Source organism: Oryzias latipes, chromosome 23 (genome assembly GCF_002234675.1).
Source record: "Oryzias latipes chromosome 23, ASM223467v1".
Classification (NCBI taxonomy): Eukaryota; Metazoa; Chordata; class Actinopteri; order Beloniformes; family Adrianichthyidae; genus Oryzias; species Oryzias latipes.
In genome coordinates, this window is record NC_019881.2 from 21,104,393 (window position 1) to 21,117,659 (window position 13,267).

General features: G+C 41.5%; 1 protein-coding gene across 1 annotated transcript in view; it reads right to left on the reverse strand.

Moving 5' to 3' along the window:
• Positions 1-13,267, reverse strand: part of LOC101167917 (plexin-B2) — a 168,912-nt gene that overhangs the window by 107,500 nt on the left and 48,145 nt on the right. The gene's annotated exons all lie outside the window — the stretch shown is intronic.

Here is a 13,267-nt window from a genome sequence, read left to right on the forward strand (position 1 = left end):
CATTGAAGGAAATATACAAAAGTGAACAAGTTTTACTTGATCCCTGCAGGTAAGACTCTAAAGCTCAAATGTGCGAACGCTGGCATAAATTTACAAGCATAAAACATAATTAATTCACATAATGAATTCAAGGAACGGTCAAAAAATATGTGTATTATCTTTTCAAAGAGGATGCATATTACTGCCTGGGATATTGGCAGAAAGCTGCAGCCTTTCATCAGTACAACTGAAAGAATTTAAATGTGTGGCTTTAGAGCACCGCAGCGCTTCCCCAATAACAGTAATGCTCACTGGCACGTCAGCCTGTGAAGGGTAGGGCCCTTTAAAGGGAGACGATAAAGAAAAGAAATCAATTTGGGAAGTAATCTTCGTAATGAGACAACCTGACAGACAAAAACCACCAACAGAGCGAGTGTGAAATGACCAAAGTGGGGCTGAGCGGAGAAAGCCTCCGGAAAGGCGCTTCGCAGGTATCTCCCTTTTCATTTCACACTTTCCAGCTTCCACGAGGAGGCTGCTCACCTTTAAATCCGCCCGAGCTGCCTCTCAGCTCACACTAAAATGAGAAGCGGAGCCGCCGATACGTCCTTGTGTGTGTGTGTTTGTGTGTTCAAGTTTGTCTGGCAGTGCCTTTAACAATACAGAGACCCTCGGTGCGAGACAACAGAACAGGCCGGTCTGTTTGGGCTCTATCTCTAAGAAACATACGCTTCTGGAGAGCAGAGTCGACTGGTGTGTTTGTGCGAGCGTGTCCATATGTCACGCCATCTAACATCTAAACATCCAGATGGCAAAGCGGCGTTTCCTCCCAGCGTCAGGAAGTGTTTGGAAAACTAAAAAAGACAAACCAACCAAAAATCCTCTGCTGTGACGAAGACGACCGTTTATTTATGCCGGAATTTAAAAGGATAAAGTGGAACTGACGCTAACCTCAATGTACAGAACTGTCAGAGTGACTAAAGCCCTATAAACACTTACTGCTAAGCATATTGGGAATGTTTAACAATGTTTTAATAGTGGAAACAAACGATTTCATTGCTGTGCAATCCAACAAAATCCTCACATTAAGGCCATTAAAGCTTTGAGGAAACGGATAGCTTTCTCCACTAAGAAGAAGATCCATAGTAACAATAAAATGTATCCTCATGTCTATGGATGACTTATATGTGTCGCAAAATGTGGGTTTCTACCATTGACTGTATGTGAGAACTGGACTGAGTGAGGGTGACGTCATCCATGGAAAATGGTTTACTTCCTGCTCCAACCAAATCAGGTCAATTCAGTCGTCATTCTACATGGAGATCCCTTTGTGTTTTGTGATGTGACGCCTCCAGTTTGCAGCTGATGAAGGAAAACCAATGACAGCAAAACGTGTAAAACCTTTGAAAATACACCAAATTACCCAGGCATGAATGAATAAACCTTCCTGTAAATTAGATGATGCGGTACACACTGAAATGAGTTTCTCCAGGGCCTGGTGCTACATAAAAGTACACTCCAGAACTGTTGTACACCTTTCGACATATCCCTTAAGGGGCGCCACAGCAAATCAGCTTTGACTGGTTCACACAGGTGGTTTGGCAGATGCCCTTCCTGACAAGGAACCGGTACAGGGGGACCCAGACTCGGGTTTGGGTCGGTTAGTTAAGCAGTAACGCGAAGGGTCTTGGTCAAGGGAAACCCTGGTTTCCCATGTGACAGTCCTATGCTCAACGAAATAAGCAAATAAAGTATTTCCTTTATTTCCCCAAAATGTCACCACTGTTTGGTTGAAATTTAGTCAATGGATCTTTTGTTTATGTCATATTGCAACAAACGTGTCGATGTTGCTATAGCGATATGCAGTGAAGTGGAAAAACTGCTGTCTGCCCATGAAGACATGGACCTCTTTCATGAACGTTTGTGAACATACTTTTGTTCCAGGTGTCACAAAATGCTCCATTTTCACATTTAATTGGGTGTAAGAAGTAGAATCTAGAAAAGTCATCGGATCATTTCACTAACTTGCAAGGAAGTGGGATTTAAACCTTTTGTGCGATGTTTTCGAAAGGCAAAGACGAAGAAAGCAGAAAGTTTTTAACCATTTTCTACTGAAACTTTGGTTTTAATGTTTCAAACATCTAAATAACTTTGCATCTTAAATCTGCAGCCACTGCAATAAACAAACTTGCCTTCCTGGGAGTTTTTTTCCCACTTGTTTCTGTATGGCTGAAATGTAAAAAACTCTGATATGAGTTGTGTGATAGAAATAGTTCTGCCTGATGGGTATCTGATCTGAAACTTTGGGTCCATTTCTTCTCCATCTGAGGCCTGGCAGCAATAGAAAGATGAGCCAATTTCTGAAAGATTTCCATGATTTTTATTACATTTCCAGAAGGCTATTGTGCATTCTTCCATTCGGCTCGCTGACCTCTCGGCGGCACTCTTCCCTTTTTGCAATTCGACTCGGCAAAGTCAGACGCTGTCAATCAGACAATCTTCTCAAAATAAAGCGATGGAATTATGATGCAGGTGGGGGGGGGGGGGGGGGGGGGGGCTTTAATGGTGCTTATTGATGTTAGTGTGACAGTTGTGATGATGTTAGTTTGCAGCAAAGAACAAAACCTTTAGAAACTTTTACTTCCAGAATCAAAACAGTCACTTGGCACCCCTAGATTGTTGGCAGGGACGACTCCTGCTGTCTGACCTCTGAGCAAGGAAAACAGACACACTCACTGTGTGAAACAGACACACACACTCATCACAGGTCAAGTGTTCAACGCCAGAAGACAGCGACTACTGCATAAAGGCTCCAAACACTTTCTCCTCTGGAAGAGCCGGTTCCCTCCAAATCTGAGGGGCGTGGCCTAAGTTACAAGACATGTGAAGTTTAAAACTCCTAATGACAGATGCAAACTCCCTCCACTAAATCCTGTTCAGATTGTGCACAGGACTGAGTTTGGTGAAGGAATTTACGCAATTCAGACAGGAAGCAGAGGCACGGTCGCTTTGGCCTCCCTCTGGAATTAAGTTATGGAACCAACAACACACAAAAGTTCCCACACCGTCTGACAAGTCACTCAGCCTCACACAAACACACTGAAATAATGCAGCCTCCACTTCCTGCTGACCCTTCCGCTAAACCCCTCCTCCCTGTATCTTCCCGCTCATCTCATCGTCTGCTGGCGGCAGAGGAGGCCACTTCTGCAGACCAGAGGACTCGCACAGACGCACGGTTTGTTCGCGAGGCCAGAGGAATGCGGGTCAGATCCCTCTTTGGGGAGTTCTGCTCTTTGAGTTCATGCCGCTCCTGTGCAGAGCTTCAGGGTTTAGAGGCCCGGAGGTTTCACTCAGGCGCTCCAGCGGAGCCTATCGTTTACGTGAGGAGGACCGACGGACGCTGATGCTGTTCACCCAAAAGAAGAGAACGCGATAAAAAGCTCGACGCTGGAGAAAAATGTGGAGGGAGCAATGAAAAGATGGAGTAGAAAGGAATGACACCTCGCTGTGTTCCTAAACACAAAAACGACCGTAAAACTAAAAACAGGACGTTTGTCTAAACTAGGGTGTAAAATCATCCCATTATTTACGATTAATTATACTTTTTTTTTCTTATTTAACAATTCTCGGGTTGTCAAATATAAGGTCAAACCGCTTGCTGGCATGAAGGTTTTATTTCAACTCTGCTGAAAACGTGTCTTACATAGCCCTCAGTGACTCACAAAGAGAGTTTATCACTGGACAGCTTGACTCCTCCCCATTGGCATTCCAAACAGGAAGTACCTGCTGGCTCCAAGTACCCAAAATCCCAGAGACTTCTATAAAGACATGAACAGCCGTTACTCCGTCAGTCATTCTATTGTTCAGAAGAACCATTCTTGATCTGATACCTTTCTCTTAACATATTCTTGCTAAATCTAATTTTATTTTTTATTATTTTCTTTATCACATGCTAATCAATTATAAACTGACCAATCAGATGCCTCAGTAAAGGCATGTGGTGCCCGTTGGCCCCTTTCTCAAACATTTGGCAGATTCTCCAGTGGCAGGGGTGGGGTCTTCAAACAGGCTTACTCCTGGTTGGCGACAGTAGTCCTAGAAACGTGTCACTGTCGACTGGCTCACAACGGCGGCGCCCGTAATGTGGACCAATGGCAACTGAGTTGGCTTCATTCGGCTGGAGCTAGTGGCTACTGGATTTGAACACACCACTTTCCAGTCTCAGGGAAGACACTGTACCACAAGGCCACGTGGTCTTCCAGTAGCTGACAGCTACTCATACCACCAACCTAAAATTAATGGCGCGACGAAAATGGCGAGCAATATTGGAGCTATCCAGCCGTACAGTTTTGAGCCCCGACAGAAAGAGAAGATCCATTTGTCTGGCAGTGGATGCATCAGAATGGAGCGGAGCAGCAACCCAGCGTATTTTCTACGTCACAAATACCATCTTTTTCAAACCGTTTTCTTCTCTGCTCCCGATTCACGATTTGGATAATTAAATATTCAGAAATGCAACTTTGAGCTTAATTTTCTTCATAAGAAAAATTTCCACAAAAACACCAATATTCAATGGAGTGGATCTTTATTACTCATACTTTTGTTTTTCTATTAAAAGTATAAAATCAAAAGTCTGACTTGGCAATGTATTTATAGTGTCAAAATGTCTATTTGATAGCAATATTGTGCCAAAAGCGGATAAGACTAATGTTAAAGAATTATGAAATGACATAATTTTAAAATAAATGTAACTGTTAATATATTCATGAATCCTTTTTTTAGAATAAATCTTCTTTCTGACACCCAGCCGAAGTGGTAATCTGCTGCAGAATGATGAGAACCGTCCCTGCGACGGCCCGACAGGGACGCTGAGCGGATGGAAAGCGGCGGGCAGATAAACGGCGGTGAGCCGCGCGGCAGTTTGTTTAACTGTGACAGTGGCGGCTGAATGGAGTCTATCAGCATCTGATGGGGGGGGCCGCCGAAAACGAGGGCGGAAACTAAATGGATTCATGTCGGTGGAAGGATTTCATTATTTGTGTTTGAAGGGAGGTAAAAATGAAAACAGAGGGAGGAGGCAGAGGTCAAACAAATCTAAAATACAACACAAAAAACCCCCACATGAACAGGAGTTAAAAAAAGAAAAAAGACTTATTGGTTTTTCCGAGATCTTCCTCCTTTTCTTTCCCTCACGAGCTAACCTCCACCCACCTCAATATCCCTCTATGAAAACTCATTTCTAAGAACTTACAAAGTGACATTATCTGGAAAGAAATGAAGTCGTGTGCTTTAATTTTCCCCCAGTGACTCCACCGAGCGTCTACCTTCCCCTGGTGTTTGGGGAGCTGCCACCAACATCCGTTCCTGATCCCGCTTTCCCACAGAAGAGAGGCAAAAAAACGGTGAGAAATTAGTTAAAGCAGCAGTGAAAATAAACAGAGTATGTTATGTCAGCGTTTAGAGGAAGCCATGCAGAGCAGGGAGGGATGTGAGCATCAGGAAAGCAGGAGCCAGAACATCTGGTTCCACTCTGCATGACTGGCATTCCTCCGGGATGAAGGAATTTGAAACGGGAATGATGGGCCTTCACACCGACGTCCGTCAGACTTTAAACTGGAGAGGGGGGGCGGGGTTTGACTTGTAAAAGGAAAACTTGTGGCGTCCTGGGTGGTGTTGCATGATGGGTGTGGAGCCGATCCACGCATGCAGTCAGGACGTCCACATCTGTGACTTCACTGAACAAAAACGCTCTTCCCTTTGAGGAAGGAAGAAAAGTAAAATACAATTCTGTTCCCTAAAGTTTTTCATTCCAGTTCAAACACAAAGAGACGAGGTACTGATCCGTACCCCTCTGTGGTTCTTTAAGGATCAATGCAGGAAAATGCAAAAGACCGAATCAAACCTTTGTCCTGCAAAAATAACATGTTTGTAAAAGAAACTAAATGTTAAATACAAAACAAATGTTTTACTTTTTTTTCTGCTGGAGGAACAACAGCTTAAGAAACTCTGCAAGAATTTGGAAATTCCAATTAAGTTCTGTTGCAGAGAGCTGGAAAGCATAAAGCTGAAAAAAAATGATGAAATTCTCACTAACGGTGTTAAATGACCCGCTTTAAGCTACATCACACGTTACAACAACTGACAAATATAGACGACAGCTGGAAGGAAAAAGAGAGGAACGCAATGGCATGCTGCAAAAAAAACACTCCATTCTAACCCAAAAGCAGTAAATGATGAGAAATGATTTGGAAAAAAAACATAAAAGCACAAATTTGCCTACCTAATGAAAATTATTAACAAACCAAATTAATTAGACATTGTAAAATGCTAGAAACACCAAAAAGCTAGTGACACGCTGAACAAATCAAACATTTCATTCACAGAAAAACTCAGGGCTTTAACAAGAATGTGACTGAAACGACCAATTAAAGCCTTAAATGTCTAAAATCAGTTCAAAAATTAGATCCAAGCCGAAACCTACTCACCCGCCAAAAATGTGCAAATGCTGAGCTAAAATGTAAATCATCTGGCAAAACTGATAAAAAAAAAATGAAGAAGACTCGGGGTAACTGTCAAGAAGCGGAAAAGCTAAACTCCTAATATATGTCATTGAATGTAAAAGACCTACACCGTGAGTTTTTAGGGTGAACTAGCATTCTAGCGTAAAATACAATCCATTTTAGAATGATAAAGGGGAAATTTACAGAAGACATATGGAGCCAGAGAGATGAAGATGGAGATGAGGACGGATCTTTTCCCCAACAGCTGTTTCAGTTAGTTGATTATTCACAAGAACTATTTTTAGAGATTAAAAAAAGAAACCATCACAACCCACGGCAACAGAAATTAATCATGCTGAACTGTTTTACAGGAAATCACATTCCAAACCCACAATCCCGTCACGAGACCCGACTGACAGCGGAGGAAATCCAGAGTCCTCTGTCTGAAGAAAGAAAATGAAATGCCAAGCCTGGCTAAGGAAATAATGAAAAAGCTATTATCAGCATAAGCTTTCATCAGCTCCACATTCAGACGTGTTCAATACAAACTGATTCTCTCATCCGGCACGTTCCAGCCTGAATGCTGGGGCATAATGTAGAAGAGGGGACAGAGAATGAGAGATCACTTCCAGCTGTAGACATGCATCAGCATATTTACTGATGAGGTGAAGGTTCCTTCACAACAATCAGCGCTGCGTCGTCAGGAGCTGATCCCTTTAATTCCACCGCCGTCTCCGTGCCTTCGCGCTCCTGTCCGCTCATTAGTCCTCATTTTCCTGCTTTTTGCTCCAATCAAATTAGGGTTTTTTTAATTTATTTTTTTTTTTTATGGACTGCATCCCGTCTTTTAGCCCCAGCATCACTGTCGCTGAATTCAAATCCAGCCTGCTCATGCAATATTCAAAGCAAATCTGAATAAAATACACGACAACACAATATTCGGAATATATTAGGCCACAACGAGGAGGGGTTCATGTCAGGCTTGTCAACCAGGAACTATTATGTGTTCTGGGAGAGAAAAAAAAAGCAGCTTGAAGACTAAAATTTGACAAGAATGTGGTTTTTCTCCTCAAAGGCAAGTAAAAGTGCAGCTCTGTCAGGAGGAGGGGTTGATGCATGACTGACGGAGGACAAGAACCACGCAGAAGGTGTTTGGAGGAATAAAGGGAATTGAAACACCCAAGTGTTCTGTTTCAAGCTCAAACCAAGACAAAGAATGATTCATTTAATTTAACATGTAAGGGTTAATGTCCGACGAAGCGTGCATTATTACTTTTTAACGCACGCCGTGGAAGCTTGAACCATCTGAGGCGAAGTGCGTTAAAAAGTAATAATGCAAACTTCGTAGGCCATTAACCCGCTTATATCATGGTCGCTTACAAAAACAATACATATTAACCAGTTTTTAGTCCTTAATTCTTGTTTTTTTCTCACAAAAAGCGGACTATTTGTTATGTGATGCACCGCATCACCGCTGCAGTCAAGATTCGGCGATATATATATGCTGATCTTTCCGATTGGTTGAATAAAGCATCAGTTCAGAGAGAAAGTTCACCTCTTACCGCTTGTTTTTGTCCAAAATGATGAAGCAAAAGGTTGATTTTAAGAATCCAGCGCAGTGATACAAAACATTTAAGCTAGCCGACCGGAACTTCTTTTTTCCCCGTGCGGTTATCAGGTTTTAATGCACACCCAGCAGCCAATCAGAATCGAGTATTCACCCGGACCATGGTATAATTACTTTTAACTGTACCTGTTTTACATAAACTCTCATTTTTATTTATTTTATCTTGTGTTCAAAATGTTTACATTTTTATTGCAAATTTAATTTATGTTTCCTCTTTGCCAGGGCTTCCTTGGAAAAGAGATTCTTAATGTCAATAGTACATTTCCTGGGTAAATAAAGGTTAAATCAATAAAACAAATATATATATATTTATCTTTTATAGTTGTTTTGTTCCATAATTAACTTAAAATATTATTTGAAATATGACCCAATTAAAAAAGGATTTTCATAAAACATAGCCTTTTTAATTTTAAATCATTTTTGGTCTGTAAAAATGAACAGCACCTCTTCAGAATATTATTTTGTACAAGCTTACATCCATCCATTCATTTTTAGAAACCACTTATGAAGCATGTTTTTGGACTGTGGGAGGAAACCTAGCAGAAAATGTAAAGACCTTATCACGGTGAAGCCAGAGCGCTAACCACTACGCCACCACACAGCCGTTTGCTAACGTTTTACAGCCTAAAAGTAAAAAACAACAAAAATGATCATGTATGCTATAAATACTTAAAGCCCACTGTGATCAATATTGGGCTTTTAAATGTGTTCTTGTGGCATTTTTCTGATGATGAAAGACATTTAAGGAAAGTTAAGCTCAAAACTGCATTTCTGAGTATTTCTGTAAATAAGTCAATATGAATCTGGAGCAGATGAAAAGATGCTGTTTGACAAAAGATGGTATTTATATCTCCCTGCTGCGCTCCTCTCTGATCCATCCACTTGCAGACAAATGGACGTCTTTGTTTTCCTAGTCCGAGCTGGAATCTGGATCTGAACTGTGTGGCTGGATAGCTCTGACGTTGCTCGCCGTTTCGCTTACACCGATGATGTTACGTTGGGGTTGTGAGCTGGTGGGAGAGAGGCACGATGGGAAATGGGTGCAGGTTTACGCCACACCAACAGTCCTGCCCACAACTGAGATGAAAATGTCTAATGAGCTTCTGCTGCTCTGCAGAAACTACGTCCTAGAAAACGGACAGGCTTTCACATCGTGATTGGGATAAAAACAGAATAATCACTGGAAACTGAGCGGAACTACCACAGCAAATATTGCCCTGGTATATTACAAAGTTACTTCTGGTATTGCTTTTAGACATTACAAGAAATATTAATAATTCATAAAAATAAAACTTATTATTTCAACTAAAAGACCAATTGTCTCCACTTAAAATCCACTGGAATTATGTGAAATGCATAAACAGTGAAAGAGTTCCAGTAGTTGAACGAATGGAGCTAAAGCTTCGGTGTTAAAGGGTTAAAAAATGTGTTTAGTTAATTTCTTTTATTTTGCTATTCTGTTATTAAATCCAAGTCGTTATGGTAACCAACACCTTGGTGTACCAAACCTAACAAAGACAAACCTTTAGCCCAGCTGGAGCAAACATGTTCTCAGACACACGATCATTTCTACCTGACAGTCTCTGATGATGTTTTTCCTGTTATTCTATCTCTCCTTTATGTATTCAAACTCGGTCCAGAGTTTCAGAACCGAGTGAAAAACACAGCCCGTATGCTCTTCCTTTAAATGAACAGAGCGCTGAAGGACTCGAGCCAAACTGGTCTTGTTTTAGCAGCGCTCACAATGCTGGATTAGAGGCTGAAAAAGGGAATTGTGATGCCAAACGGAAGGAACCAGTTCTGTTTGTTGACAGTGTGAGGAGCTGCAGCTCACCTCTGAGAAAGAGCAACGCCCACACGGATGGAAAGACCTGAACTTAAAAACACACAAAGCTTTGCGGGTGTTTGTGCGAGCTCGTATTTGTCATGACTGGTCATCTACAGACCTCCAGAACTTGTTTAAAATTTAGTACCAATAAGGCAGATTACTGTTATAATTAAGCTTTAGGGCAAACATGTGACAAAGGTTAAAGGTTAAATATCATAAAGTTATTCTGACAGTTTCTGGTTCTCTTTTTAAAGGGCCTATATTGTGCTGTTCTTAAACCTTTCAGAGTAAACTCCATCCAAATGTATGACAGACAATATATATGACCTTTGTCACACGAAAGAAGGATTTTTTTTCAAATGAAATATGAGATATTTTTGCAGTTCATTTTCCTACCAGGAATGAAGACGGCTCAATCACTGAGGCTCCGCCTTTCTCTCCTCGTGGGTCCCCCCCATTTGATGAAGATGCGAAAACAAACATCATCCGAACTTTTGCAAGGATGGTTGTGCATATTGTGCATAAAAAGGAAAGTGTTTAGCCGATGCTAGCTTCACGGATAAAGCGGGTGTGTCTTAGCCTGGGGGCGGGACTGGCAGCCAGAGTCTTCCTGAAAGGGGCTGTCCTCCACTTTGTGATGTCACGATGTAAATTTTCGTGGATTGGGAGGGGCGGGTGCTCAGAAAGCAGGTTTTAGAGTAATCCTCAGAATTGTGTGAATGGATCAAAATACCACTTTGGGGTCGTTTTTGTCATTATAATGCACTTAAATAATCAAAAAGTTGATTTTTATTTGCCAATGTACATTAAAGATATTATTTTGACTTTCCTTATGAACAACTAATTTAACTAACTTATTTATTTATTGCGCTTTGAAGCATTTTATGGCTTTCATGGTTGATCATTTATACTTTTTTTATCCCGTCTAGTCTAGTCTAGTCTAGTCTAGTCTATGCAGTGTCCTCAAATTTTAGCATCTGCGTTTCCTTCCCTTTTTTTATGTCTGTCTTTCATTGTTGTTGCTTTAATGCGTCTTATAACGTTAAGTTGTTTTAATAAATATTTATATACGTCTTTTATCTCAAGCACCTTGTGTTCGACAATGCTATATCAATAAAACTGATTGATTCTGTTGACGTTGGGGGTTTACTGATACTTCAATTAAGACGCCAGCATAAATTATCTTGTTCTACAGAATACTTTTTGCAGCAAAGATTTACAAAGTACAGATTTACTGGCACCTCTTTGGAGAAAAGCTTAAGATATGATTTTAAAGACCAAAACAACCAAAATCTCCCTTTCATGCCATCGGCATTGTGCCTTTCAAAGTTTCACTCAGGAAGTTGTGATGAGTCAGCATATTTTCAAAATGCTCAACGTGGGACGGGACATGAAACAAAAACAGCTCGTCCACTTCAAAAAGCTGTCGTCACATTATAAACAGACAGATGAGGGTTTTGAATACACAGTTAGGTATTAATAGACAGGCTTGTTATTGGATTAGAGGCAGTTTGCGATAAACATCATTGACGTTCCACAAACGGTTTATTATTACAGCCAAACAACTTCCTCTCAGAGAGGTTATCATCAGTCCTGCCTTCCTCTGGTCCCTGAAGAACCCTGACAGGCCCCTGAGGGTTTACGCAACACCAATGTATGTTTTATAAGGGCCCCAAAAAGATAAGAAAGCTGCTCTCCAAAATTATGTGTTGACACAGCAACTTCATTTTAATGAGAATTTCCTATAAAAGGCATACATAAAGAACTGCTCTTTGTCAGAGCGCAGGAATTTATCAATAAAACACAAACTGCCCCGTGAGGCAGCAGCACTAATTAAGCTACACAGAATTAGCAGCATAAAGTAGCAGGATGGGAGAAACACCAGGAAACAACTTTGCCAATTTTGGATATTTGCACCAGAAGAGATTAAAAATGTAAATGTTTCCCTGGAGCAACAGCAGAAGGTTCTGTGCTTTTCCACAGGAAGAACCAGACTTCTAACAACCGGACCTCTCCTTTTTCTCTGCTGAAGCTTTCATTAGGGGACAAAGTTTAGTTTTTGCACTGAGGTTTCTTTAGACTGGCGGGAACTTAACTATGACATAGTTTGAGAGGCCAAGGCCGACTGATTCCCAATTCAATCCCCACCCCTACGGCTCTTCCCTATTGCTCCAACTGTAGGGGCATTTGGATTAAGTGGTGTCCGAACGTGTCTTTTTAGCGACAAAAGGCTGGGTATCGGGATAAGAAACAGATTTCTAAAGCACAGAAGTTTACATTTAAAAATAAGTAATGACTTACTGTTTTTGCCTTATTTTTTGGTAGTTCTAAAACCGATGTTCTGTATTTACTGAGTGGTGACGGCTTCGCGTTAACGTAGATGACCGGTGACTATTGATGATGTCATCTAGTGGTAGAAATGTCCGGATTTGAAGGCACTATTTTTCCATAACTCTCGGCTTGGAGGGCTAAATGTACAGGTAAGTAGAAGCCATAGCAGTAGGGTATTAATTCGGATTCGGTCCAAAAGTTGCGATGCGTTGCACTGAGCCTTAGTTACATGTGTCCATACAAGGGTTGCCCTGTACGGGTACTGTGGGTTTTTGGGTTGTCCGGATCAGTGGAGGGTCGTAGAGAAGGCAGGCATGTCTTGCAGGTCCCTTAAGTCTTGTATGTCCCCCTTAAGGGTCGTCATGAAAATGGAACTTACCATTGTCGTGCGTGTTGTTAAGTGCATCATCAAGTATTTGTAAGGATAATGTAAGGTGAACACACTTATGACTCCTTAGGTGTGACTACTGGAGCACACGTCACATGCACGGAGTGTGCATGTGATACACAAGTGCACGTAGGACGTCCACACAAACTACTCCTCATTTCTAACAGTGAGGATGCGCACAAGCAGCGCCCATGTATCACGTGAGCAGCTGTGATGCTTGTTCAAGTGATCGCTATGACCCGTCACTCACAACATGCCTATAGAAAAAAGAACGTGCATGAACATTTTAATGCTAAGTGGTCCACGACGTTGATATTTCACTAGGGCCACCCGTACATCTTTGACCCTTTTTCATCCACAGACAGCCTGTCTCTACCCGTAAGGGCAGTTGGGACAAAGGCTTTAAATGATTCTTGATTCTCAGTTAGGTATGTAATGATCGGATTTGGACGATTTTCCTTGGGATGAGCTCTAATTGGTGACCGAGCTGTGAATTAGTCCACAGCATGTTGATTATCTAAGGCTCCTTTTAGTAATACCAGGTTCCCATTTCAGACAATAAAAGTGTGAGGCCTATATTATGATGCCTTTCATCACTACTGTCTGTAGAAAAT